This window comes from Nyctereutes procyonoides, unplaced genomic scaffold (genome assembly GCF_905146905.1).
Source record: "Nyctereutes procyonoides isolate TBG_1078 unplaced genomic scaffold, NYPRO_anot_genome, whole genome shotgun sequence".
Classification (NCBI taxonomy): Eukaryota; Metazoa; Chordata; class Mammalia; order Carnivora; family Canidae; genus Nyctereutes; species Nyctereutes procyonoides.
In genome coordinates, this window is record NW_026575020.1 from 24,369,291 (window position 1) to 24,393,597 (window position 24,307).

General features: G+C 35.4%; 1 protein-coding gene across 1 annotated transcript in view; it reads left to right on the plus strand.

Annotated features, from left to right (window-relative positions):
- Positions 1-24,307, plus strand: part of NLK (nemo like kinase) — a 161,789-nt gene that overhangs the window by 21,134 nt on the left and 116,348 nt on the right. The gene's annotated exons all lie outside the window — the stretch shown is intronic.

The following is a 24,307-nucleotide window of genomic DNA, read 5'->3' on the forward strand; positions in this document are numbered from 1 at the left end:
TTTGATAGGAAATTATATTGAATTTATAAATCAGTTTGGGGAGTATTGTCTTCTTAACAGTATTAAGTGTTCCAATCCATGAACATGGGATGTTTTCCCATTTAGATCTTCAATTTCTTTCATCAATTTTGTAGTTTCAGAGTATGTTTTACACATCTTGAATTTATTTCCATGTATTTTATTGTTTTTAACAATATTGTAATTTGGATTGTTTTCTAAATTTCATTTTTGGATTAGTCATTGCTTGTGTATATAGTTGATTTTTGTATATTGATCTTGCTCTGCACCCTGATTGACTTGTTTTATTATCTTTTTTTTTTTTATTTTAAATAGACTTAATTTTTCTTAGAGCAGTTTTAGGTTTACAGCAAAATTGAGTAGAAAGTACAGAGGGTTCCCATAAACGCACTGATCCTGGGCATATGCAGTGTCCCTCACTATGAACATCCTGAACCAGAGTAATAACATTTTTTAGAATGAACCTACATTGACACATCATTATTTTTTTATTTTTATTTTTTATTTATTTATGATAGTCACAGAGAGATAGAGAGAGAGAGGCAGAGACACAGGCAGAGGGAGAAGCAGGCTCCATGCACCGGGAGCCTGACGTGGGATTCGATCCCGGGTCTCCAGGATCGCGCCCTGGGCCAAAGGCAAGCGCCAAACCGCTGCGCCACCCAGGGATCCCTTGACACATCATTATTATCCAAAGTGCATAGATTACATTAGGATTTTACTCTTGGTGTTCTGCATTCTATGGGTTTTGACAAATGTATAATGACATTGTATCCTACGGAATAATTTTGCTGCCTAAAAATCTTCTGTGATGTATTTATTCCTCTCCCATAACCTCTGACAACCATTTATCTTTTTATTGTCTCCATAGTTTTCCCTTTTCATGTCATATAATTGGAATTAAAGTGTATGTAGCCTTTTCAGATTGGCTTCTTTTACTTAGTAATATGCATTTAAGTTTCCTCCAGCTTTATTTATGACTTTATAGCTCATTTCTTTTTAGTGCTGAAAAATACCCTGTTGTCTGGATGTACTACAGTTTATCTATTCACCTACTGAAGAGTGTGTTGGTTACTTCCAAGTTTTTGCAATTGTGGTTAAAGTGCTATAAACATTTATGTGCGGGTTTTTATGTGGACATAAGTTTTCAGCTCCTTTCAATAAATACTAAGGAGTTTGATTGCTGGATTGTATGGTAAGAGCATGTTGAGTTTGGTAAAAAAAAAAAAAAAAAAATTGACAATCTGTTTTTCAAAGTGGCTGGACTATTTTGAATACATTTTCACCAGCAATGAATGAGAGTTCCCATTGTTCCATGTCCTTGTCAGCAGTTAATGTTGTTGGTGTTCTCGACTTTGGCCATTCTAAGCAGTGTGTACTGGTATCTTCTATTTGCATTTCCCTGATGACATGGTTGTGGAGCATCCTTTCTTTTCTTTTTCTTTTCTTTTTTTTTTTTTTTAAAGATTTTATTTATTTACTCATGAGAGACACACACAGAGAGAGGCAGAGACATAGGCAGAGAGAGAAGCAGGCTCCATGGGGGGAGCCCCATGTGGGACTCCATCCCTGGACTCCAGGATCAGGCCCTGGGCCAAAGGCAGACGCTTAATCTCTGAGCCACCCAGGCATCCCTGGAGCATCTTTTCATATGCTTATTTGCTATCTATATCTTCTTTGGTGAGGTGTCTGTTAAGGTCTTTGGCCCTTTGGTTTTCATATAACTGAGCTTTGAGAGTTTTTTGTAGATTTTAAGTAACAATCCTTTATTAGATATGTCTTGCAAATAGTTTTTCCTTGTTTGTGTCTTGTCTTCTCATTATCTTGATACCTAATTTTTAAAGAGTTTTATTGAGGTAAAACATGCATGCTATTAAATTCTCCCATTTAAAGTTCATTGAATTTTAGTGAATTTTTACAATTACAATACAAATTATGCATCCATTATGAGTTTTAAAACAGTTCTATCACTCCCCCCACCGCCCCAAAATTCACTAAACAATATATTTAGTTTTGCTTATTTGGGGACTTTATACAAATGGTAAACAGATTTTTAGAGTACTTGGAGCTCCTTACAGAAAAGTATAAATACAGAATGCAGTAACTTTAAACTTGGGGCCCTTTTTCTAATTAACAAATGTGATAAAGAGTTGAGATGAGTTTGTTTTTCTTCATCAACAGTTTAGTGGATCTTTGAGGGAACAGATGAATCAGAATTTATACAGTATCTGTATATTTTAGAGCATGGTTGCCCCATTTATTCAAGCACCTCAAAGCGGAGGAAATGCCAAACTAGGTTAAATATAAAAATGGTTTTTTGAGGCATATCTTTAAATTTTTCTGTAGCTAACTTTTTATGGTGTCCATGATATCTTCAAAGATACTTGCATAAGTCTCACCACCTTTTAGCCTTAGCAATAAAAATCATTCTTTTCTATTACAATAAACTTAGTTGGGTTTCTTACTTAAACTAATGATTCTGTTGTTTTTTGAATCTGAGTTTTGAGGAATTTGATTTTAGGGATAACCCCTGAATTTCAATACTGAGCAGCTGCTATTACTTAACAGCTGCATCCTCAGATAATTTGATTCTTTGCAGAATGCTGTGAGAACGTGGTTTATATGAGATGGTGGGAGGAACGGTTAGTTTTACAGACTTCCCCCGTTAAACAAGTTGTTGAGAGTTAAAGGTTGAAGTACTAGTTTTTCCAGTTTCAATGTTTTACCATTCTGTAATTCCATGAGGTATTTGTGAAAAGAGTTCATAATCTTATCCTAAGAAAATTGAAAAAAGACATTTAAAAAAATGACTTTGAACAATCCCAGAGATGATTTTTCTGTTGCCTTAGTTATCATTCAACAGTGCTAGTGACAAAAGTAGCACCAACTAATTTGGGTTGTATTTCAATATCACTTGAGTTCCTAACTTGAATTTGAGAGTAATATAAGTTGTCACATGGCTTGTGGGGTCTCTGTGGAAGTGTCTAATGAGACCCATTCTTCCTCAAAACCAGAAATTTGGCTTATTTCCATGGAAGCTCTATTTTGTGGTTGTAGAAGTAGAAGAGATACAAAATTCATTTTGTCCAGTATATTCATGTGGTCTAGTAATTGATGATTCCTTCCTTCATTTTTTTCTATACAGGGGTATAGACTGGATTTCTCAAATTATTATAAAATCAATTTTTTAGAAAATAATGTCATGTAATTTAGTGTGCAAGATTGGAAACGTGATGCCCGTTGAAACTGCATAAATTAGAATAGGGTATTCAAACTCCAGAGAGAGAGAAAACAATTATAGATGAGGCAGGTCTTAACATTTTTTTCTTAGAATCCCTGTGGTAGTAACTACATAGTCCTCATTTAGTGGCTTTAATTCTGAGTGTTACTGTCCTTTTGTCCTTCTGCTCAAAAGAGTTCTGTATCTAATACTAACTTTATGCCCTTTTCCTTTCATTTCATTCTCTTTCACTGAATGTTAATACCATTATTAAGCTTCTTTTAGCGCTTAAAAAGTGAGGGTGAATGAAGATTCTCAAAGAGAATTTCCGGATTAAAAGAAAAATCCTTACCTAACTAAAATCAAAACCTGCAATTGGGGATGCCTGGGTGGCCCAGTGGTTGAGTATCTGCCTTCGCTCACTGCGCATCCCAGGATCCTGGGATAGAGTCCCACATCAGGCTCCCTGTAGGGAGCCAGCTTCTCCCTCTGCCCATGTCTCTGCCTCTCTCTCTCTCTCCTCTCTCTGTGTCTCTCATGAATAAATAAATAAAACCTAAAAAACAAACAAACCTGGAATTGTACAGTGTTTTAGGTAAACATTCTTAAATTTACTAAAACATACTGTGATGCCTTTGGATAGTGATGAAAAGTTTAATATTAAAGATGTGTGTAGCATAATTAGCACAGGAAACTGAAATAAATGCTTTCAGCAAAAGTTATTAAATTATGATGGCTTGACAACTGTTTTCTCACTAAGATAATAACCATGTCACCCCTTATCTTTTTTGTTATGTTCTCAGTTGAGTAGCACAACTGGAATAATTTATCCCTAAATAAACATAATGGTTGAGTAATATTAGTGTCTGAAGAGAACATACTTCAGTTATAAAGCATGATATATATACCCTCCAAGAGGAAAAAATAAATTTGAAGATGACTTATGTAAATACACCATTTTTTCCTCAATGTAAATACACCATTTTTTCCTCAGTCTGCTCATTTTCTTATTTGATGTCTCAGGATTTGGGTTGTAAAACCAAAGTATTTCATTGTATCTTTCTTATTAAACTTTGTTCTTTTAAAAGTATTTGCTAAAATGCTCTACTGAAAGGGGAGGTAATTTTATAATATGAAAGTCCTTTTGTGTTTTGTATTTGTCTGTATAAAGAAAGTTCCTAATTTTTTCTCCAGAGATGTTGTTTGTAGAGTCAACTTGTGGAAGATTTATCCCTTCACTCTCATAAAAGTTCAATTAGTAATGTGGAACATTTTACTCCCTGCTCTTTTTTCTGGAGCTTTTATGACAAATAGGGGGTTCATAGAAAGGAATCATGATATAATGAGAAACCTTGAGAGGTGCATTTGGAGACAAATAAATAATTAAAAACTGAATGAAATGAGAAGGAGTGATTATTTACCTGTTGAGAAACTACAAGCCTTGAGAAAAGTTGAGGTAAAATAATGTTTTATGGAAAACCCTATCAAAATAATGGGTCTGTTCTTTAACCTTTTAAATAGTTTAAATAACTGATTTCAGTTAAGTAGTTGGGCGAATGTACAGATTTAAGACGTCAAAAATTTTTTTAAGATGTCAAAAATAATTTTCTGAACACAAATATAAGACTGCAACATTTTTATTGCTAACTTTGACAATAACATAGAAAGTTTATCAGATTTCCAAATCAACAGGAGCTAGAAAAGACAGCTAACATAGTAGATGACAAGTATTCAGGGAGAGTACTCTAAGAATGATAGGCAGAAATTGACAAGTAGAAATTTAGGAGGGTTAAAAGTAAAAGTCTGAAGGAGAATTATCTTTTTTTTTAAATATTTTATTTATTTATTCATGACAGAGAGAGAGAGAGAGAGGCAGACAGACAGGCAGAGGGAGAAGCTGGCTCCGTGCAGGGAGCCGGATGTGCGACTCGGATGTGCGACTCGATCCCGGGTCTCCAGGATCACACCCCCTGACGGCACTAAAGGCGGCACTAAACCGCTGGGCCACCTGGGCTGCCCTATCTTTTTTTTTTTTTTTTTATAAGGTTTATTTATTTATTTATTTATTTATTCGTCAGAGACAGAGAGAGAGAGACAGAGAGACTGAGACAGAGACTAAAGGGGGATGTTTTAGGTTTCACCCTGCGATATCAATCCCGGCATTCTGCTACTTACTGGCCATGTGACTTTAAGCAAGTTGCTTTAGCTCTTTGAGTCTCTCAGTTCCATCTTCTGTAAAATAGGAATTATAATGGTACCTTTCTCATGTTCTTTTGAAAATTAAATGAGATAATATATGTAAAATGCTTAATATAATGCTTACCCGAAGTAAACAATAAAAGCTGTTTCTGTGGTTATCTCTTACTGTTTATCATCTCTTTTTAAGGAGGAAGATAGAGTGATTATGGTACCTAGTCTAATTGGTGAGGCCAAGAAAACTTCCCTGACAAAATTACTACCTTGAAGAAGCTTGTACTCTTTGTAAACAAATTGCAGTTAAGTTATGCATACAGATAGGCACAGGATGAATACTGTGGGAAGATAAGGAGGGATACCCAGGTCCTCAGTTTGTACAATTCCAAGGGGACATTTCTTACAACATTATATTATAAATGGTAGTCCCTGTGTATTTTTTTGTAGTAGTACAAATTAGGGGAGGGACATCTGAGTTAAATTTTGATGGCAAAGGTCAAGGGATGACCAACAGAGGGAATTTCATGTACAGAGTAGTGGGGACATGTGAGACCCTGTATGTTTGGGGACCTGGAATTACTTCATTATGACTAAAGTTAAAAGATGAGGGCACCTAGGTGGCTCTGTGGTTGAGTGTCTGCCTTTGGTCATGGTCCCTGGGTCCTGGGATTGAGTCCCGCATCAGGCTCCCTAAGGGGAACCTGCCATTCCCTCTGCGTATGTCTCTGCCTCTCTCTGTGTCTCTCATGAATGAATGAATAGAATCTTTAAAAAAGGAAGGAAAAAAAAAGATGAGATGGGATGGATGAAAGTGATTGCTAAGAGATGAGATTAAGAAGGACCTTGTTATTTTAATGTTTTCAGATTTTATCTGAATCTAGGAGACTATTGGATAAGTTAAACAGAGGATTAAATGATCAGGTTTATTTTTATAATGACCTCAGGCAGTACCTGATAGTACTGAGGGGGAATGGTATGCCATAGGGACAGGTCCAGAGACTAGGGGAAGGCAAGTATAGTAGTCTAGGTCAGTGCTACTCCTAGTATGGACCACACACTTTATTACGGTCTGGGAGTGGTGAAAGTACCTTTTTCCTTACTTGCTTAAGGCTCATCCCTAGTCATTTAGAAACTTGGTGGCAACTTGAGGTAGTTCAAAGTTGATAATCTGCTGAACTTTGAGTGTTCTTTAGCAGATCTTACACTCGTCTCAAGACAGCCCCTTTTCTCCACTCCCCGCAACAGCTGTTTCAAACCTCTGTCACTCTCAAGTTCCTACTCCAGCTCTTCCTCACTTTCCACAGATGGCTTCATCCTCTATTTCATATAGAAAATAAAGCAAAGGATGCAGGAACAGGATAACTTCCTGTTCCACCTACAGACAAATATGCGTGTCAATGTTATTCAGCTTTTCTCCACTTTTCAAGTTGTCTCTAGATCCTATTCTCCCATTTTTTTCCAGGACCTTTTTTCCTTTTATTATCTTTTTATTTAGGTTTTCAACCTCTGCCTCGCTGTAGTATCTTTACTGATAGCCTATAAACTTGCTCAAGGCTCACCCCTAAATTCAATCTTTATTGTCCTTTAGATTACCAACCTAACTTCTCTCTCTTTCCTTTTCATAGCCATGCTTCTTGAAAGATTAGTTTTCAGTTATTGTCTCCACTTCTCATTTTCTCCCAATCCACTGTATGCTCCTTTCTTGTACATGCTGTACAGCTCAAACTGCTCTGACAAACTAGCAAGTAGGTACAAAATCCAGGGAGCACATTTCAGCCCTATGATTTATGATTTATTAACCTAATGGGTAATGATTTTGAGTATCTATCTTATTTACCATCTCTTTATACTTTTTGGTAAAGTATCTGTTCAAGTCTTTGCTCATTTTTAAGTTGGGTTGTTTATTTTCTTAATACTGGGTTTTGAATAGTCTTTATATATTTTGGACATACTCCTCTTTTAGGTATGTGATTTGCAAATATTTTTCTCTTATTCTCTATTTCTTTTTTAAAAAAATTCTCTCAACAGTGTCTTTCATAATATAAACATTTTAATTTTGGCGAAGTTCAGTTGATTAATTTTTTTTAATGGATCCTGCTTTTGGTATCCTACGTACAAATCGAGATTTCTCCTGCGTTTTCTTCTATTTTAGTATATGTGCTGCCGAAGCGAGCACATCCTACGTTTTCTTCTAAAAGTTGCATAGTTTTATGGTTTATGTTGAGATCAACAATTCGTGTGTGAGTTAATTTTTGTAGAAGTTGTAATGTTTAGGCTGAGCTGCTTTTTTTTTTTTTTTAATATATGGATATCTAGTTTTTCCAACACCATTTGTTGAAAAACAGATCTTTTTCCATTGATTTGATTTTGTATCTTTTAAAAAAATCTACTGGCTGTATTTGTGTAGATCTCATTTCTTCTTTAACTGATAGATTATTTAGAAGTGTGTTTTTAATTTTAAAAATTGATACTTATTTTTAGTTTACTACCTTGTAACATTTTGTTATGATTTGAATATGTAGTCTGCATTGTATTATTTTATTTGAATTTGTTGAGATTTATCTTATGGCTTAGTATGTGATCACTCTTTGTAAATATTCTTTGTGTCTGAAACATGTTTCTTCTACAGTAATTTAGTGTAATGTTTTGTGTATGTTTGTTAAAGTTTGCTAATTGTTATTTAAATGTTATTGCTTTATGTAATTAAATATTTATGCAATTAAACTTTTTATATGCATAATCTTTCAGTTGGTAAGTACTGATAAATGTATTGTTAAAATCCTACTCTGGTGAATTTTTATTCTTTGAGTTCTATCACTTTGCTTTTATGTTTTGAAGCTTTTATTATGTACAAGTTTAGAATTTATATCCATATTGAACCTCTAAACATGTATTCACCCTTATCTCTAAAAATTCCTTTCCCACAAAGTTTATCTTTTAATAATGCAGCTACCACTTTATTTTTAATTAATTTTTGTTGTAATTATAATTTACATGCAACAGAACATAGTTACATAGTTTGATGAGTTCTTTTTTTTATTTTTTATTTTTTTATTTATTTACGATAGTCACACACACACACAGAGAGAGAGAGAGAGAGAGGCAGAGACATAGGCAGAGGGAGAAGCAGGCTCCATGCACCGGGAGCCCGACGTGGGATTCGATCCCGGGTCTCCAGGATCGCGCCCTGAGCCAAAGGCAGGCGCCAAACCGCTGCGCCACCCGGGGATCCCCAGTTTGATGAGTTCTGACAAGTAAGCAAGCATCACCCCAGTGAAGATACAGATCATTTCAGTACCCCCAGGAAGTTCACTACTATGTGCTGTTTTCCTCCCGACCTAGGCAACAACTTTTTTTGTTGCTATCATCTTTGATGAATAAGGAAAAACTTACTTTTATATTTTATTTTATTCATTTATTTTTAAAGATTTTATTTATTTATTCATGAGAGACACAGAGAGAGGCAGACACAGGGAGAGGGAGAAACAGGCTCCATGCAGGGAGCCCACTGTGGGACTCATCCCGGAACTCCAGGATCACGCCCTGAGCGAAAGGCATACACGTTCAATTTCTGAGCCACCCAGTCATCCCATTCTTAGAGTTTATACAGTTGGAATCATACTATATGTACTCTTTTGTGCCAGTCTTCATGTTTTTATAATTCATCCATGTTGCTTGTCTGAACCCAAAGTATTTGCCTTTGCTTTTTTTCCTAGAAATTATATACTTTTAGTTTTTATATTTCATCTCAATTATTGTATATGGAATAGCATAAAGATTTGAAGGCTTTTTATTGTTTTTTAAAACTGATAAGCAGGTCTTACAGTACTTTTTGTTGAAAAGACTTTCTTTTTCTTATTGAATTGCCTTTCTCTGCAGTGGAAAATCATATGATTGTGTAATATAGTATAGTCTGTATTTCTATTCTGCTTCATTGGCCTTTTTCTGTTTTTTTTTTTCTTACAAATTTATTTTTTATTAGTGTTCAATTTGCCAACATATAGAATATAGAATAACATCCAGTGCTCATCCCGTCAAGTGCCCACCTCAGTGCCCATCACCCAGTCACCCTCACCCCCCACCCACCTCCCCTTCTTTTTCTGTTCTTATGTTAATGCCATACGGTCTTGATTATTGTAGCTTTAGAGCAGGATTTCTTAACCTCAGCACTATTGACATGTATATATCATATTGTTGTGAAGGCTCTCTTATGTATTATAGGATGTTTAGCAGAATCCCTGGCTTCTGCCCATTAGGTGCTAGTAGCATCCCTCCAGTTCTAACAACCAAAAATGTCTCCAGAGAATGCTAAGTGTTCCTTAGGGGACAAAATCACCCTCAGTTAGAACCACTTCTTTAAAGTAACTCTTGAAGTCAGAGAGTGAAAGTCCTCCAGCTTTCATGGTCTCATTCAGGATTATTTAGCTATTCTAGAACCTTTGCATTTCCATACCATTATAGAATTAACTTGTCAATTACTGTTTAAAAATCTGTTGGGGTGTTGATTAGGCGATGTCGAATATATAGATCAAATAGAAGAGAATTAACATCTTAACAAAATTGAGATTTAATCCATGAATATGGTATATCTCCATTTATTTTCATCTTTAATTTCTCTTGGCGGTGTTTTGTTTTCATTTATAGGTCTTATGCACGTTTTATTAAATTTGCTCCTAAGTAATATTTTCTGGTGTTATTGGAAATGGTATTTTTATTTTAAAGTTCACTCTTTAATCTCATTGACTAGTTGTAGGCCTTCTTGCCCTGTTCACAACTTTATATTCAGTTAAGACACCGTGGTATTTGAAGGGGATCTCTTTCACTCGTCCTATTGCTTCATCCTACTGAAGGCCTTATGGAAAAAATTGTCAGAAAAGGTACAGATGTTGGGTCTGCAAATCCTCAAGTTTCTAGTCAATCAAACCAATCCACTTTCAGCAAATAAAACTTTGTTGTTTTCTCCTTACCCACCTTTGTGGTCAGTTTGCTTCTCTCACTATTTCAGAGTGCAAGGGGCTTTGGATGTTTTCTCTCTTAGCAAGGACTTATCTTGCTGGAATATATTTACTTTCTTTGAATTCTTAACTTTCATGTATACAACAAACCAGGAAACTATGATCTTGCTTTTTCTTTTGTATTTGTCTCTGGTAAAGCAACATATATTTAAATTTTTTTATCTAGACAGACATTTAATCCATTTACATTGAGCATGAGTAGTGATCTTTTTAAATTTATTTCTACCATCTTATATTTTCCATCTGTCCCGCTTTTCTTTCTCTTTCTTTCTTCTTTCTTTCTTTCTTTTTTCTTTCTTTCTTTCTTCTTTCTTTCTTTTTCTTTCTTTCTTTCTTTCTTTCTTTCTTTCTTCTTTCTTTCTTTCTTGATTATTTATTTATTTATTTATTTATTTATTATTTATTTATTTATTTATTTATTTATTCATAGAGACACACACAGAGAGAGAGAGGCAGAGACACAGGCAGAGGAAGAAGCAGGCTCCATGCAGGAAGCCTGACGTGGGATTCGATCCCGGGTCTCCAGGATCACGCCCTGGGCTGCAGGCAGCGCTAAACCACTGCACCACCGGGGCTGACCCAGTCCTGCTTTTCTTATTTTTGTATTTCTTCACTTGCTTTTGAATTGCTTGAGATTTCGTATCTGCTTTCTCTAATGTTTCATCTTTTTTCTTTTTTTTTTTTTCAGTTGTAGAAATTTTGTTTTATTTTTTTAAAGATTTTATTTATCTGGGAGAGAGCAAGTAGAGAGAGCACGAGTGGGGGTAGAGCAGAGGAAGAGGGAGAAGCAGACTTTCTGCCTCCACTGAGCAGGGAGCATTGAGCAGGAAGCATCTTGAGGCCAGATTCCAGGACCCTGAGATCTTGACCTGAGCTAAAGGCAGACACTTAACCAACTGAGTTATCCAGGTGCCCCTGTTGTAGAAATTTTAAAATGCATGTTTAAAGTCCCTAGGCAGTAATACTGTTTTCAGATTTGGTCTTTTTTTTTTTTTTAAGTATTTTTAAGTAATCTCTATACCCAACATGGGATTCAAACTTATACCAAGATTAAGAGTTGTAGGCTCTACCAACTGAACCATCCAGGCACCCCAGAATCTGGTCAATTTTAATAGTCTCCTATTCCTATATCATACTTTTCTCCCTATCTTATTTCTTCCTATTAAAAATACTGATTTCACATTATGCATCTAATCATTCTTTTATCTATAGTCTTTGTTGGCCTAATTCTATAGTTTGCTATTCTTTGGCTCAGATTCATAGATGATTCTTGTGATTTCTTTAAATTATGAACATATGGCCTTTGGAACTTTTTTGTAATTTTTTTGAGGCTAAGAATCAGATCTTTTTTCAGAGATAATTTGAGTGTCTAGGGGTATCACCTACTTTTAAGTAAATTTTTGACCTTAGTTTTTTAGGTTATACAAGTAGTCTGAATTGTAGCACCACAGGGGTACAGACGTGTGGTTAATAATTCTCAGTGAAGACATGTTTCTGTTTAACTGCTCTATCATGAACCAAAGCCGATAAAAACCCTATTCCCATCATTTGCCTCTGCAGAATGAGTTTTTTCCTATTTTACAGTCTAAGGGTGCAGCTTTTGGGGAGTCTTGGCATTAGACAGGTATTAATCCATTCTGTCTCCATGGTAGGCCTCAAGGTAGTCTTCTCATGTCAAACAGTAGTCTATTAAAACCTATACTTTTGTCCCCCCAAAACTCTAGCTCTAGTGTTCCTCACTTTTATGGATTTATGCTTCTTTGTTTCTGCTCTCAAGACTTCCTTTGCTTCCCTCCCAAAGTTAGCCATATATTTAAAAAAGCATGTCTATTTTAAAATAGATTTTATCCAGCATTCTAGATATATTTTTCACCCTGATTTCCTGTATACCAGTCTGTCTTTGAGAGTTACCTGTATTTGTTTTTGAAGTACGACAAGCAACAAGGTATCATATAAGGCGAAAAATAAAGTTCACATTCAGCAATGCCTTTCCCTACTTCTATGGTGGCAAAGGCATCCTACGCTTTTCACTCACTTCAGATGTTCTTTTTTTCTCTAGCTATTCTCTCTTTCTGGCTCAACTCCCATCTTCATCTATACCCCAGACAGAATGAATTAATCTCTTACATTTTTTTCCATCCTGCTTTATATATATATCTTTCTTAAAAGGGGAGATACCCTGTATACATGAAGAAAGAGACTGGATTTTATTTATTTCTATGTCCCTAGCATGTATTAGGCATTCCCTAAAGTTTATTGAATTGAGTTTTCAAAATCTTTGTAACTTAATTTACTGTTTATTTTTAGGAAATAACTTTTTAAGCAATTAAAGTTTATTTAACATATTGGAGATAAAATAATTTTATCTGGTGTTTGCTAAATTGCTTGGGCTAATTATATTTAAGGAAAGATTAAAGTGTGATTAAAATGTTATCTGTCTTACAATCTCCAGAGGGACTGGGATGGTATGGTTTTGGAACAAATGGATATTTAGATCCCAATTCTAATTTCTGGTTTATCTTAAAATTATGGAATATGTAGGGGTATTGGACTGGCTTAGTTGGAGGATCATGCAACTCTTGATCTTGGGGTCATGAGTTTGAGCCCCATGTTGAGTGTGAAGATGACTAAAAACAAAAACAAAACCCACAAAAAAACCAAAAACTTAAAAAAATGGAAGCAGCCTTTGTGTCTGGAACATCAAAGGGAATTTTGCCTTTAGGGCACTATTTAAAAAAAAAAAGAAAAAGGAAGTTTTCTAAATGACTTTGATTACTTTGAGGGGTTTGGGATGGGCATGTATGATGTTATTTTGTTGCCTGAATTTAATTCTCTTTTTCTATGGAAAATTACATGGTCATTTTGTGGCTATTATAAACTCATCCTATAATAAGAAAAGCAAGTAGGTGTCCATTGGAGCAGCTGATTTTATAAACACATATCCCTTCTCCTTAGCATTCATTCTCATATTTGAAGATGTATAGATGAGGAAAAGTAGTAGTAGTGTGGAAAAAAAAGAGATGGGAAGAACACATAGAGAACAGAGACAGGTTGAGGATAAGACCAGCTAGAAGAGAAGTTGTGATGACTTAACAATAGAGGAAGCACAGGTCAGAGAGGGCAAAAGGAAGTGCCAGTACCAGAGGTTGGAGAGTGGACAGCAAGGTGGCTCATGTTGCCCAAAGGAATGTGTTTTCATGTAAATGTTTTTTTTAATAGCCACTTTTTGTTTTAACATCTCTACAATCAAGATGTTTCTTACCATCAGTCATAACTCATAGATTAATAAGCAGCATGTTTGCTTTTCTTTTTGGTGGTACATAAAATACTGGCATGTTTACCATTAGTGGCATCTTACAGTTAATGAAATAGAATATGACTTTACATTGCTTATAAGGAGGAATATTGGCTGTATTAACCTGTTTACATTATATGATCTGGCAGTCAAAGCAGTTTTTTAAAACATTCAGAAACAGACTGGCAGTATTAAACTGACTCAGACAGCTGGCTCTTGGTATTATTTCACTAGAAATCTCTATCCAAGGTGATTTATGTGAAATGAGCAACTTCTGCAAAATGTCCACCGCTAAACAGGCTGTATTTATAATTGCCAGAAATTCCGAATTAAGTGTAAGTAATCACTAGACAAATGAAAGTAATAACCTTTCCCATCCTTGTTGTTAGGGGCTGTTTCCTTGCAGCAGCTAATTGTTCTTTATTAGGCAAGAAAAACTTGTGTTGTAACTTCTTATTGACATTGCTTAGATAATAACATCTTTACACAATTTGTGCCTCAAGTTCATTTCTGTATTTTATTGTTGAATTTCTTTGGAATTTTGACATGAACTGTTGAGCCCATGGACTTACTTTTCTTGTTTGACAGAATTGGGCATTTGAGCGAAAATTCCTCAACTCAACAACTGTTAAGTTTTCCTCTTTTGCTTGGCTGTTATAAAGCTCATAGCCAACTGTGCAGCCTTCTTGGTTAAGGAATGTAGAATAATTTAGCTTTGTTTTGCATAGAGACAACCTTCAGCCCCCTTCATCCTCACTTCAAAACTTTCCTACCCATTTTTTTCACCTTCCCCAGACTTATTTCCTCTTTTTTTTTTTTTTTTTTAAGTCCTATACTGTATGTTTCTTAGGTACCTCTCATTTGTTTTGGAATGGGTGGGATATAAATAAAGGCTAAAAACACCAAAAATAAAATCCAGCTTTTATTTTTTATTTTTATTTTTTTAAAGAATTTATTTATTTATTCATGAGAGACACAGAGAGAGAGGCAGAGACACAGGCAGAGGGAGAAGCAGGCTCCATGCAGGGAGCCCGATGTGGGACTTGATCCCGGGTCTCCAGGATCACACCCCCTGGCTGAAGGTGGTGCTAAACCACTGAGCCACCCGCGCTGCCCCCAAATCCAGCTTTTAAAACGTTTTTTCCATATGGTCAAATAGCAGATTGAAACAGGTGAAGCAGAAAGTCCATTACTGTTTTCCTTTCCTTATATGTGTATTGAATGGGGTGAGTTGTTTGGGGAAAAGAGAATTTTGTTTTTGCTGAACCATTTGTGATGGTTCTAGTGTTTGGGGGCTAAAAGGAATGGTGAATTCTTTCAAGTTATTTCTAATTAGAGGCTGGATTTTTAGAGAAATGATAAACATTTGAATGACTGTTAAAGTTAGTTACTATTGATTAGCTGAAATAATGTGAGAGAGCTATATACTTTTCTAGGAAAGGTGCTTTTCTCATGGCATTTTGCCTGAGAATGGAAAAGGTAGGGAAGTACCCATGTTTCTATACATCTTTGGGTATAAATTTATACATCTGTGTTTTAAATTGAATTAATTATGTGAATAAAATACAGAGACCCTTTAGTTTCTAAAACAGTGGAAGGAAAGAAATGGGGATGGACAGGGTTAGCTGTCATTGGTGTCTACATTCTATTCAAACATTTGTTGTCTCTTTGACCAAATTGAGTCTAAAGAGGTAATTGGACTCCTCTTACCGTTGGCATATTTTGCTCTTTCTCCCTATTCCGCCTTTAAAGTAACAGTGTAGCATGAAACATTGAGAATTATAGACAAGGTATACATAAAATTGTATTAATCTAATGCTTTGTGTCATGCCAATTCTCTTATTTTAATATTTGCTCTCGGTGCTTTCTGTTATTTGTACTCACATCCCCTTTCCTCCCTTCTCCTGTTCTTGTTTTGCTCTGCGCTTCTCTTTCTATATTGGATATAGACCTTCTTTCCCTTACTTCCCCTGTTTGCCAACCCTTGGGGATAAAAGTCATTCCGGAGAATTGTCTTGGAATACTGAAATTATAACTATTTCTAAGCCTATTAGGCATCTGGCATTGTAAATTAATCTGAAACATTAATCTAGAGATTAAAATAAGGCATCTTGATCAATTCGATGCAGAGAATACTATTATATTAAACCTTCATTAATATGGAGGGAATTAATAAGAAAATATTCGGAAACTTAAGCTGCTTCTTGTCAGTGATGTGCGTGCTATTCATTCATACTAGAGATGACAAATGAATTCCAGATATTCATGTTTTATAACACTAACCTTACATTACTATCATAGTCTCTTTCCTATAAGCTTTGAAAGAAGATTCCTTTTAACAAATATAAATTCACAGAAAATTCCACTCTTCCTCAAGCATTTTATAATTCAGACTGTAGAACAGAATTCTTAAAAGGTGTTCATTCTACCTTAAAGTGTATGTTGTTATTTAAACACTGAAAAGAATAAGCAAATAAAATGGCATTGAATGAAGCTTATTAATGCCTCTATTCAGTCAGCTAAAATTATGAAAGAGTACTGCTTCAATCTGTTTCTGTACATTATTTTTTTCTTCCTGGAAGCTGTATGTCATTATTTTTGTTAAAGATAGCTGAATGGGAGTTTAGATCATTGCCTATCTAAAAGAAGAAAATTAAAATTTATTTATTAGATTATTTCTTGACATACCTTTTTTGAAGCACTGAAATAAAAATGTCTGTAAAATCTTTGAATATATTATAAAATAGATCATGTTATTTTAAAAAGTTAATGGACTTTATTTTTTAGAGCATTTTTTTTTAGATTCATAGCAAAATAAGTTAAAAGTACAGTTCCCAGCTATCTCTCTCACCTTCCCCTTCAGTCTGCCCGCCATCAGTATCTCATACCATTGTGGAACATTTGTAATAGTTGATGAACCAACATTGGCTCATTATCATCCAAAGTCCACAGTTTACATTAGAGTTCACTCTTTGCATTGTGTATTCTATGGGTTTTTGCCAAATATGTAATGACATATCCAGGCTTAAAGTATCATACAGTGTAGTTTCACTGCCCCCCCCATTCTTCATCCTTCTCCCCAAACTGATAATCACTGATCTTTTTACTGTCCGTAGTTGTGCATTTTCCCAAATGTCATATAGTTGAACTCATGTAATATGCAGCCTTGTCATATTGTCTTTTTTTACTTAATAATATGCATTTAAGGTTCTTCCTTGGTTTTTTGCTGCTTGATAGCTCATTTGTTTTTAGTGTTGAGTAATATTCCTTTTTAGGGATTTAGCATAGTTTATCTATTCACCTGCTGAAAAACATAATGGTTGTTTCCAAATTTGAGCAAAATGAATAAAGTTTCTGTAAACATTCATGTGCAGGTTCTTGTATTGGTCATAAGTTTTCAGCTCATTTGGGTAAATGTCAAGAAGTGTGACTGCTGGATTATATGACCATGTTACTATTTTTTAGAAAATAAATTCTATAGAACAAATAAAACCCCCATAAAAATCTTCCCTTGGCTAGCAAAATTAAACCTGGTCCAGGAAATTGTTGAAGACTCTTCTGAGGATCATTTCAGTTGTGGTGCTAGTAAATTTTATCACTGTTGTTATTTCCTTATGCCAGCATTACTGCAGTGTTCTTATAGTTGATCTCCTTATAGCCAGTTTCACCCACTTTCCATTTTATTTTGTCCTTATTTGCAGGTTTAGTGGAAGATTAAAAGAGATTGTGCACCTAGTACAGGGCCAGAGTAGTCATAGAATATGATGTAGCACCCTTTCTACTCCATTTCCTCAGGTTTTTTTTTTTTCCTTTTTTTCCCCCCCTCAGTTGTTTTTAATAAAGTTCATCCACAGGGGTGCCTGGGTGGCTTAGTGGTTGAGTGCCTGCCTTTGGCCCAGGCCATGATCCCAGGGTTCTGGGATCAAGTCCCGCATCAGGCTCCCTGCACCTATGTCTCTACCTCTCTCGGTCTCTCATGAATAAATAAATAAAATCTTAAAAAAAAAAAAAAGTTCATCCATAGCCTTAGCATGCCATTAAAGAACCCCTAAAAACCAACTTTAGCCTCTCTTCCTAGATTTATTGTACTATTATGAATTCTTTTCTTTTTATCTTTTTTGTTAATTGTAAAAAATGACATAAAATTTACCCTTTTAGCTGTTTTTAAGTGTATAATACAATAATGTTAACTGTATGCACATTGTTGTTTTAACAGATCTCTAGGACTTTTTTTTTTAAGATTTTATTTTTTTATTCATGAGAGAGAGAGAATGGGGAAGATATAGGCAGAGGAAGAAACAGGATCCTTGCAGGGAACCTGATGCAGGACTTGATCCCAGGACCCTGGGATCACGGCCTGAGCCCTGAGCTGAAGGCCGACCTCTGAGCCACCCAAGTATCCCTAGAACTTTTCATCTTGCAAATCTGTAACTCTATATCCACTGAACAACTTCTCACCTCCTACCCTCCTAACCCCTACTATCCATTTTCTACTATGTTTCTATGAGTTTGACTACTTTAGATAGCTTATATAAGTGGAGTTATGCAGTATTTATTTTTGTGACTGGCTTGTTTCCCTTAGCATAATGCCCTCAAGGTTCATTCATGTTGTGGCATATGACAGGTTCTCCTTTTGAAACTTTTTTACATATATTATGTGTAAGGAGTATTATGTATATACATATTTTCTTGTATATTTTCTTTTCTTGTTGATGAATCTTCCATCTCTTGACTATTATGAATAATGTTTCAATGAACATGGGTGTGCATATAGCTCTTTGAGATCCTGTTTTCAGTTCTTTGGATATATACCAAGAAGTGGGATTGCTGGATCATATGATAATTCTATTTTAAATTTTTTTGCGGTACCTCCCTACTGTTTTTCTTAGCAGCTGCATCATTTTACATTCCCAGCAACAATGCACAAGGTTTCCAGTTTCTCCACATCCTCACCTGTACTTGTTTTATTTGTTTTATTTGTTTTTTTTTTTTTTTTTATAGTGGCCATCCTGGTGTAAGGTAGTATCTCCTTGTGGTTTTGATTTGCATTTCCTGAATTATTAGGCTATTGATTATCTTTTCATATGCTTGTTGTCCATTTGTGTATCTTTTTTGGAGAAATGTCTGTTCAACTCCTTTGCCCATTTTTTTTTTAATTTTTAAATTTTTATTTATTTATGATAGTCACAGAGAGAGAGAGAGAGAGAGAGAGAGGCAGAGACATAGGCAGAGGGAGAAGCAGGCTCCATGCACCGGGAGCCCGATGTGGGATTTGATCCCGGGTCTCCAGGATCGCGCCCTGGGCCAAAGGCAGGCGCCAAACCGCTGCGCCACCCAGGGATCCCTCCTTTGCCCATTTTTAAATCAAGTTTTTTCATTGTTGAATTGTAGGAATTTTAAAAATATATTTGTGATATTAATCTCTTATCAGATGTTTGGTTTGCAAATATTTTCTCACATTCTGTAAATTGACTTTTCACTCTACTGATTGTTTCCTTTGCTGTGCAGTTTTAAGTTTGGTATTGTTTCATTCATCTTTTTTTACTTTTATCACCTGTGGTTTTGATGTCATCTGAGAAATCATTGCCAAATCCAGTAATAAAGGTTTTTCCCTTGTGTTTTCTTCTAGGAGTTTTATAGTTCCAGGTCTTATATTTAGGTTTTTAATACATTTTGGGTTAATTTTTGTATATGGTATATGGATGTCCAGTCTTCACAATATAATGGATTATACTATGACCTTTAGGTCAACAGCTTCAGAAAATCTGTGAATCCCTGAAATTGTGTGCAATACTGTGTGTATGTGTGTGTGTGTGTGTGTGACTTTTTAAGAAGAGGATTCATTAACTTTGATCAGATTTCGAAGTGATCCCCTCTACTCTCAAGGCTAGGACTATGAAAGTCTAAAAGAGGTAATAATCTAAATGTAAATTTGTCATTGAGCCTGGCTAGGGAAAATTGTGGTTATCATTGGAACATAGCACACTTAAGAATGCAAGGTGTGTTCAGGCTACTAATGAAGTGGAGAGCCTTAGTGAGAAGCAGGATGGGACCAGTATCAAGTGTAGCCATCTGTAGGCACTTTAGTTTTTCAGTTAGTTTATAGTATCATGGACCTGGTTGGCATCATATCTGTTCTTGTCAAATATTCTGAAATTTTTTTGAAAACAGAAAACCAAACATTCAAATACAAACCACAAAGAACTGGAGGAAAGTCTCTTCCACTGTGGGGCAAGGTTAAAAAAAGCTTATCTTTGAGCTTTATCCTGAGGCTTCTTTTTTTAATCCTTCACATAGACCATTATATATATACAATATATATATAATGGGGGAGCAAAGGTATGTGGGTTTTATGTTGGTTTGAAAGTTACCTGTTTGGGATGCCTGGGTGGCTCAGTGGTTGAGTGTCTGCCTTCAGCTCAGGTCGCAATCCGGGGGCCCTGGGATGAGTCCTACATCAAGCTCATGGTGGGGAGCCTCCTCCCTCTGCCTATGTCTCTGCCTCTCTCTCTCTGTCTCTCATGAATTAAAAAGAAAAAAAGAAAGTTACTTGTTAATCAGGTTTGCATTTGATGGATGCTTCCAAGCAAATTAACTCTTTAGAAGCATTGTTAGAAATACTTTAGTACCCCCATCCCCACCCCCATGTATCACTGAAAACTTGTCAACTACACAAGGGAAAGCTTCCTTCTGCCCTCAAATTCATGCTTTTTTTTTTTTTTAAGTAACTCTTTATATAGTAATGTTGCATCTGCAACACATTAGAACTGGCTTTTTCTGACAGGCTCAGCCAAAGAAAATAGTTTTCTGTGCAGTCTTGTATCTTAAAAACATTATTGGCTATTAAAAAGGGTGGTTGTGGGGAAGAGTGCTAGCATAGCATACAAAATGCATTTGAGATACCTGAATTATAAGAATATATTTTGGCAAAATGCATCTTTACAAGTCCCAGATGCCTTATTATGAGTTTCTGTTAATATATTCATCTAACAGTTGAATTTTGTCTTTTAACAGTTCCTTTTGTCTGAAACCAGGATGCCTCCCTGTCCTTGTGAATAGGAGTCTGGGAAAAGGGAAATGTGTACAATCCCCTGGGTTTCTTGTAGCTCTTCTTTTTGTAGAATCAGTTTGGATTGTGAGATGAATTTGAAGAGTGGAATTTAATGTTGACCTCTAAAGTTGATAGTCCAAAAGGCTATTTATCTTGACGAAAGCCTGTCAGTTGTTGAATTGAGTAGAGTGCTTTTGGCTGTAAAAGCTTTAAAATGTAAACATTGAGGAAATAGCATGTTTGTAATGACTAAGTAACATAACATATGCAGGTGCACATCTTAAGATTTTCTAATTTATCCTAAAAGTTACACCTAAGCAGTCATCTATAAGGGAAATTTTAATTGTTAGAATGGGTTATACTGTGTAGTTTAATGCCAAAGTTTCTTTTGTGGCTCTTCTTAAATATTTTGCTGGGACGCCTGAGGGGCTCAGTGGTTAAGTGTCTGCCTTCAGCTCAGGGCAGGATCCTGGAGTCCCGGGATGGAGTCCCACATCAGGCTCCCTGTATGGAGCCTGCTTCTTCCTCTGCCTATGTCTCTGCAGATGTCTCTCTGTGTGTGTCTGCCTCTGCTTATGTCTCTCTGTGTGTGTCTCTCATGAATAAATAAATACTTTTTTTAAAAAAAGACTTTTTATTTTGGTCAATCATAAAAATGGTGTTTGGAGGACTATTTGAAATAATAGACCACATGGTTTAGAAATAAGCAGAGGGCAGCCCAGGTGGCTCAGTGGTTTAGCACTGCCTCTGGCCCAGGGCGTGATCCTGGAGACCCAGGATCAAGTTCCACATCGGGCTCCCTGCATGGACCCTGCTTCTTCCTCTGCCTGTGTCTCTGCCTCTCTCTCTCTGTGTCTCATGAATAAATAAATAAAATCTTTTTTTTTTTTTTTTAAGAAATAAGCAGAGGAAAAGAACATCCTTATGTTGTATATCACACCTACCTTTCCTCATAGTATTATTTCTAAACCATCCCTTGGAGCTGTTTGATGGGTAGAAAATTGTCTTGTGTGAAGTCTTCCATCTATTTTCAGACTTATTTGCACCAATGAAGAGGCTTGATTTATAGAATCTAATTGTATTTGTTTAATTACTAGATTGAAAAGTTCGTGATGTCAGGATGGGTGTCTGTTCCCTTTGTGTATGTTGATAGTGCCTAACAGTGCCTTATAGGTGATTTGTAAATACTTGTTGAATTAATAAATTAACATATTATCCTTTTTTGGATAATACCCCTAAACATGAATTTATGTTTGAAGATTTTAATTAAGCAAATTTTTTTTGGAATAGAAAAAAATTGATTTTTTTTTTGTGATATTGATAGGAATTTACCTTAATATCACATTCAGAAAGGAAAAGGTTGCAGTTCTAGATTATTACATAAATATCAAACACAGAGTCTAAGCCTTTGTAGTGAATATTAACCAGGGATGTGCATTAGATGTCCACTTCCCAGCCCAGACTTGTTAAATCCTAATCTCTGGAAGTAGAGACATCCATTTTTTTTAAATAATTTTTTTTTAAGTTTTAAAAAGATTTTATTTATTTTACAGAGAGAGCACAAGCAAGGGGAGCAGCAGGCAGAGGGAGAGGGAGAAGTAGGATCCCCACTGAGCAGGGAGCCTGATGTGAGGCTTGATCCCAGTATCCTGGGATCATGACCTGAGCTGAAGGCAGATGCTTAACTGACTGAGCCACCCAGGTGCCCTTAAAGCTCTTTAAAAAGCTCTATCAGAAACTCTAATATATTGTTATTGTTTGAGGGTTCCTTTTTTGATGGTTTTATAACAATTAAATATTGCATTGTGTGGCACAGATTTCCAAATATTTAGAATTTGAAAAAAGTCATGAGCACAATAATTGCTTTAAATCTTACTGGCTATTTAGTAGATATTATTATGTCAGTTTTCTAGAGGTGGGACTTCATATTACCATATAACCATGAAAATTCTTTGTATGACCTTTAAGTAATATACAGATATGAGGAGAATATAGAGAAGTAGCAACAGAGAAGAGATTTAGGATGTGTTAAGTGGTCCCTAGAGTTTTCCCTCAGTTGATAGCGTTTTTGAGAACTGCTTATTGCACAATGCCTAGCACAAAACAATGTGGACAGAATGAATTGTATTATGACACAGTAGGTTGAGATGGTATAGAAGATCCATTAGGCCAGTATTTGAGAAGATTAAAACCCACTGAGGTTACATATAGTGGGTTTAGCTCTGGACACAGAGGCAGCATCCTGGCTCATATCTAAGTTTTGCATTTAGTAGTTCTGTGACTATGAGCACCTTCTTTAATACCTAAGAGTATTGTTTTCTCATCTGTAAAATAAAGGTAAAATAACCCTTACATGGTTATCATAATTGAATGAGATCCTGTATTTTAAAAAGTTTGACAAATGATAGGTATCAGTAAATGTTGCAGCATGCCTTCACTAGCTCATAAGGATGCTTAAATAAGAAAATATTGTTTTGTTAAATGTCTAACCCAAAGTCTGAAAGCTGCTGAGTGATAGAGCTAGTAATAGATAGAACCCAGCCACTTACCTGCTAGTCCCAAAAAGAGGCATTGATGGAGCATAAAGTCTTCTAGGTTTTGAATTGTCTGGGCTGTGAATTGTCAATAAGACTATAAGTTCCGTATCATTGCATTTTATTATATTTTGCAGTATTGTGCATGCTGGATAAATCAATTTCACTGCATTGAAGTTCAGTATATGGGGTGCCTGGCTGGCTCAATCAGTGGAACATGTGACTCTTGATCTCAGGGTTCTGAGTTCGAGCCCCATGTTGGGTGAAGAGTTTACTTAAAAATAAAATCCTTTTTAATAAAAAGTTCAGTGTATGATTAATCAAAAATGTAGCTAGGAAAATTATTTTGTTTCAACTATTCAACATTTTTATTTGATTAAGAAGGATCATATGTTTTATGCTTTTTCTTTGCATTGACACTATTCTGTTAGCAAATTTTCTCATACTCATAGAATATGTTTTTAGAGCACATAAGATTCAGAATACTAAAGTGTTGTATTGCCTTAGAAAATTACTACTGCTTTCTTATAGAATGGATGTATTAATTGGTTTACTGAGTTAGTTGGCATCCACAGCAAGTATCTCTTCTGATACTCTGAAAATACTGAAATTGCCATTTTCTTTGCTAAACCTGAAATAGTTTTTTAAAGTTACTATAGTCTTTTTTTAAATTAATGTGTAGTTTTTTAAAAGAATAAGTAAGACATTTACATGTCTCAACACTCAAAAAAGATACAGAAGTTTACACAATTTTCCTTCATCTATCTCCCCAGTCACCCAATTACCCCACTTAGGCAATTACCCCTCTTAGAGGCAATGTTACTAGTTTCCTTTTAAGGATCCTTCCTGAAAAATAACACAATAATTCCATCTATATTTCAGTGGACAAAATTGGATCACCTGGACACACTGGCTGCAGAAGAGAAGGAAAATAATCTTATAGCTGAATGCATTGCTCCCTTGAAAAAAGATGCAGTTCTG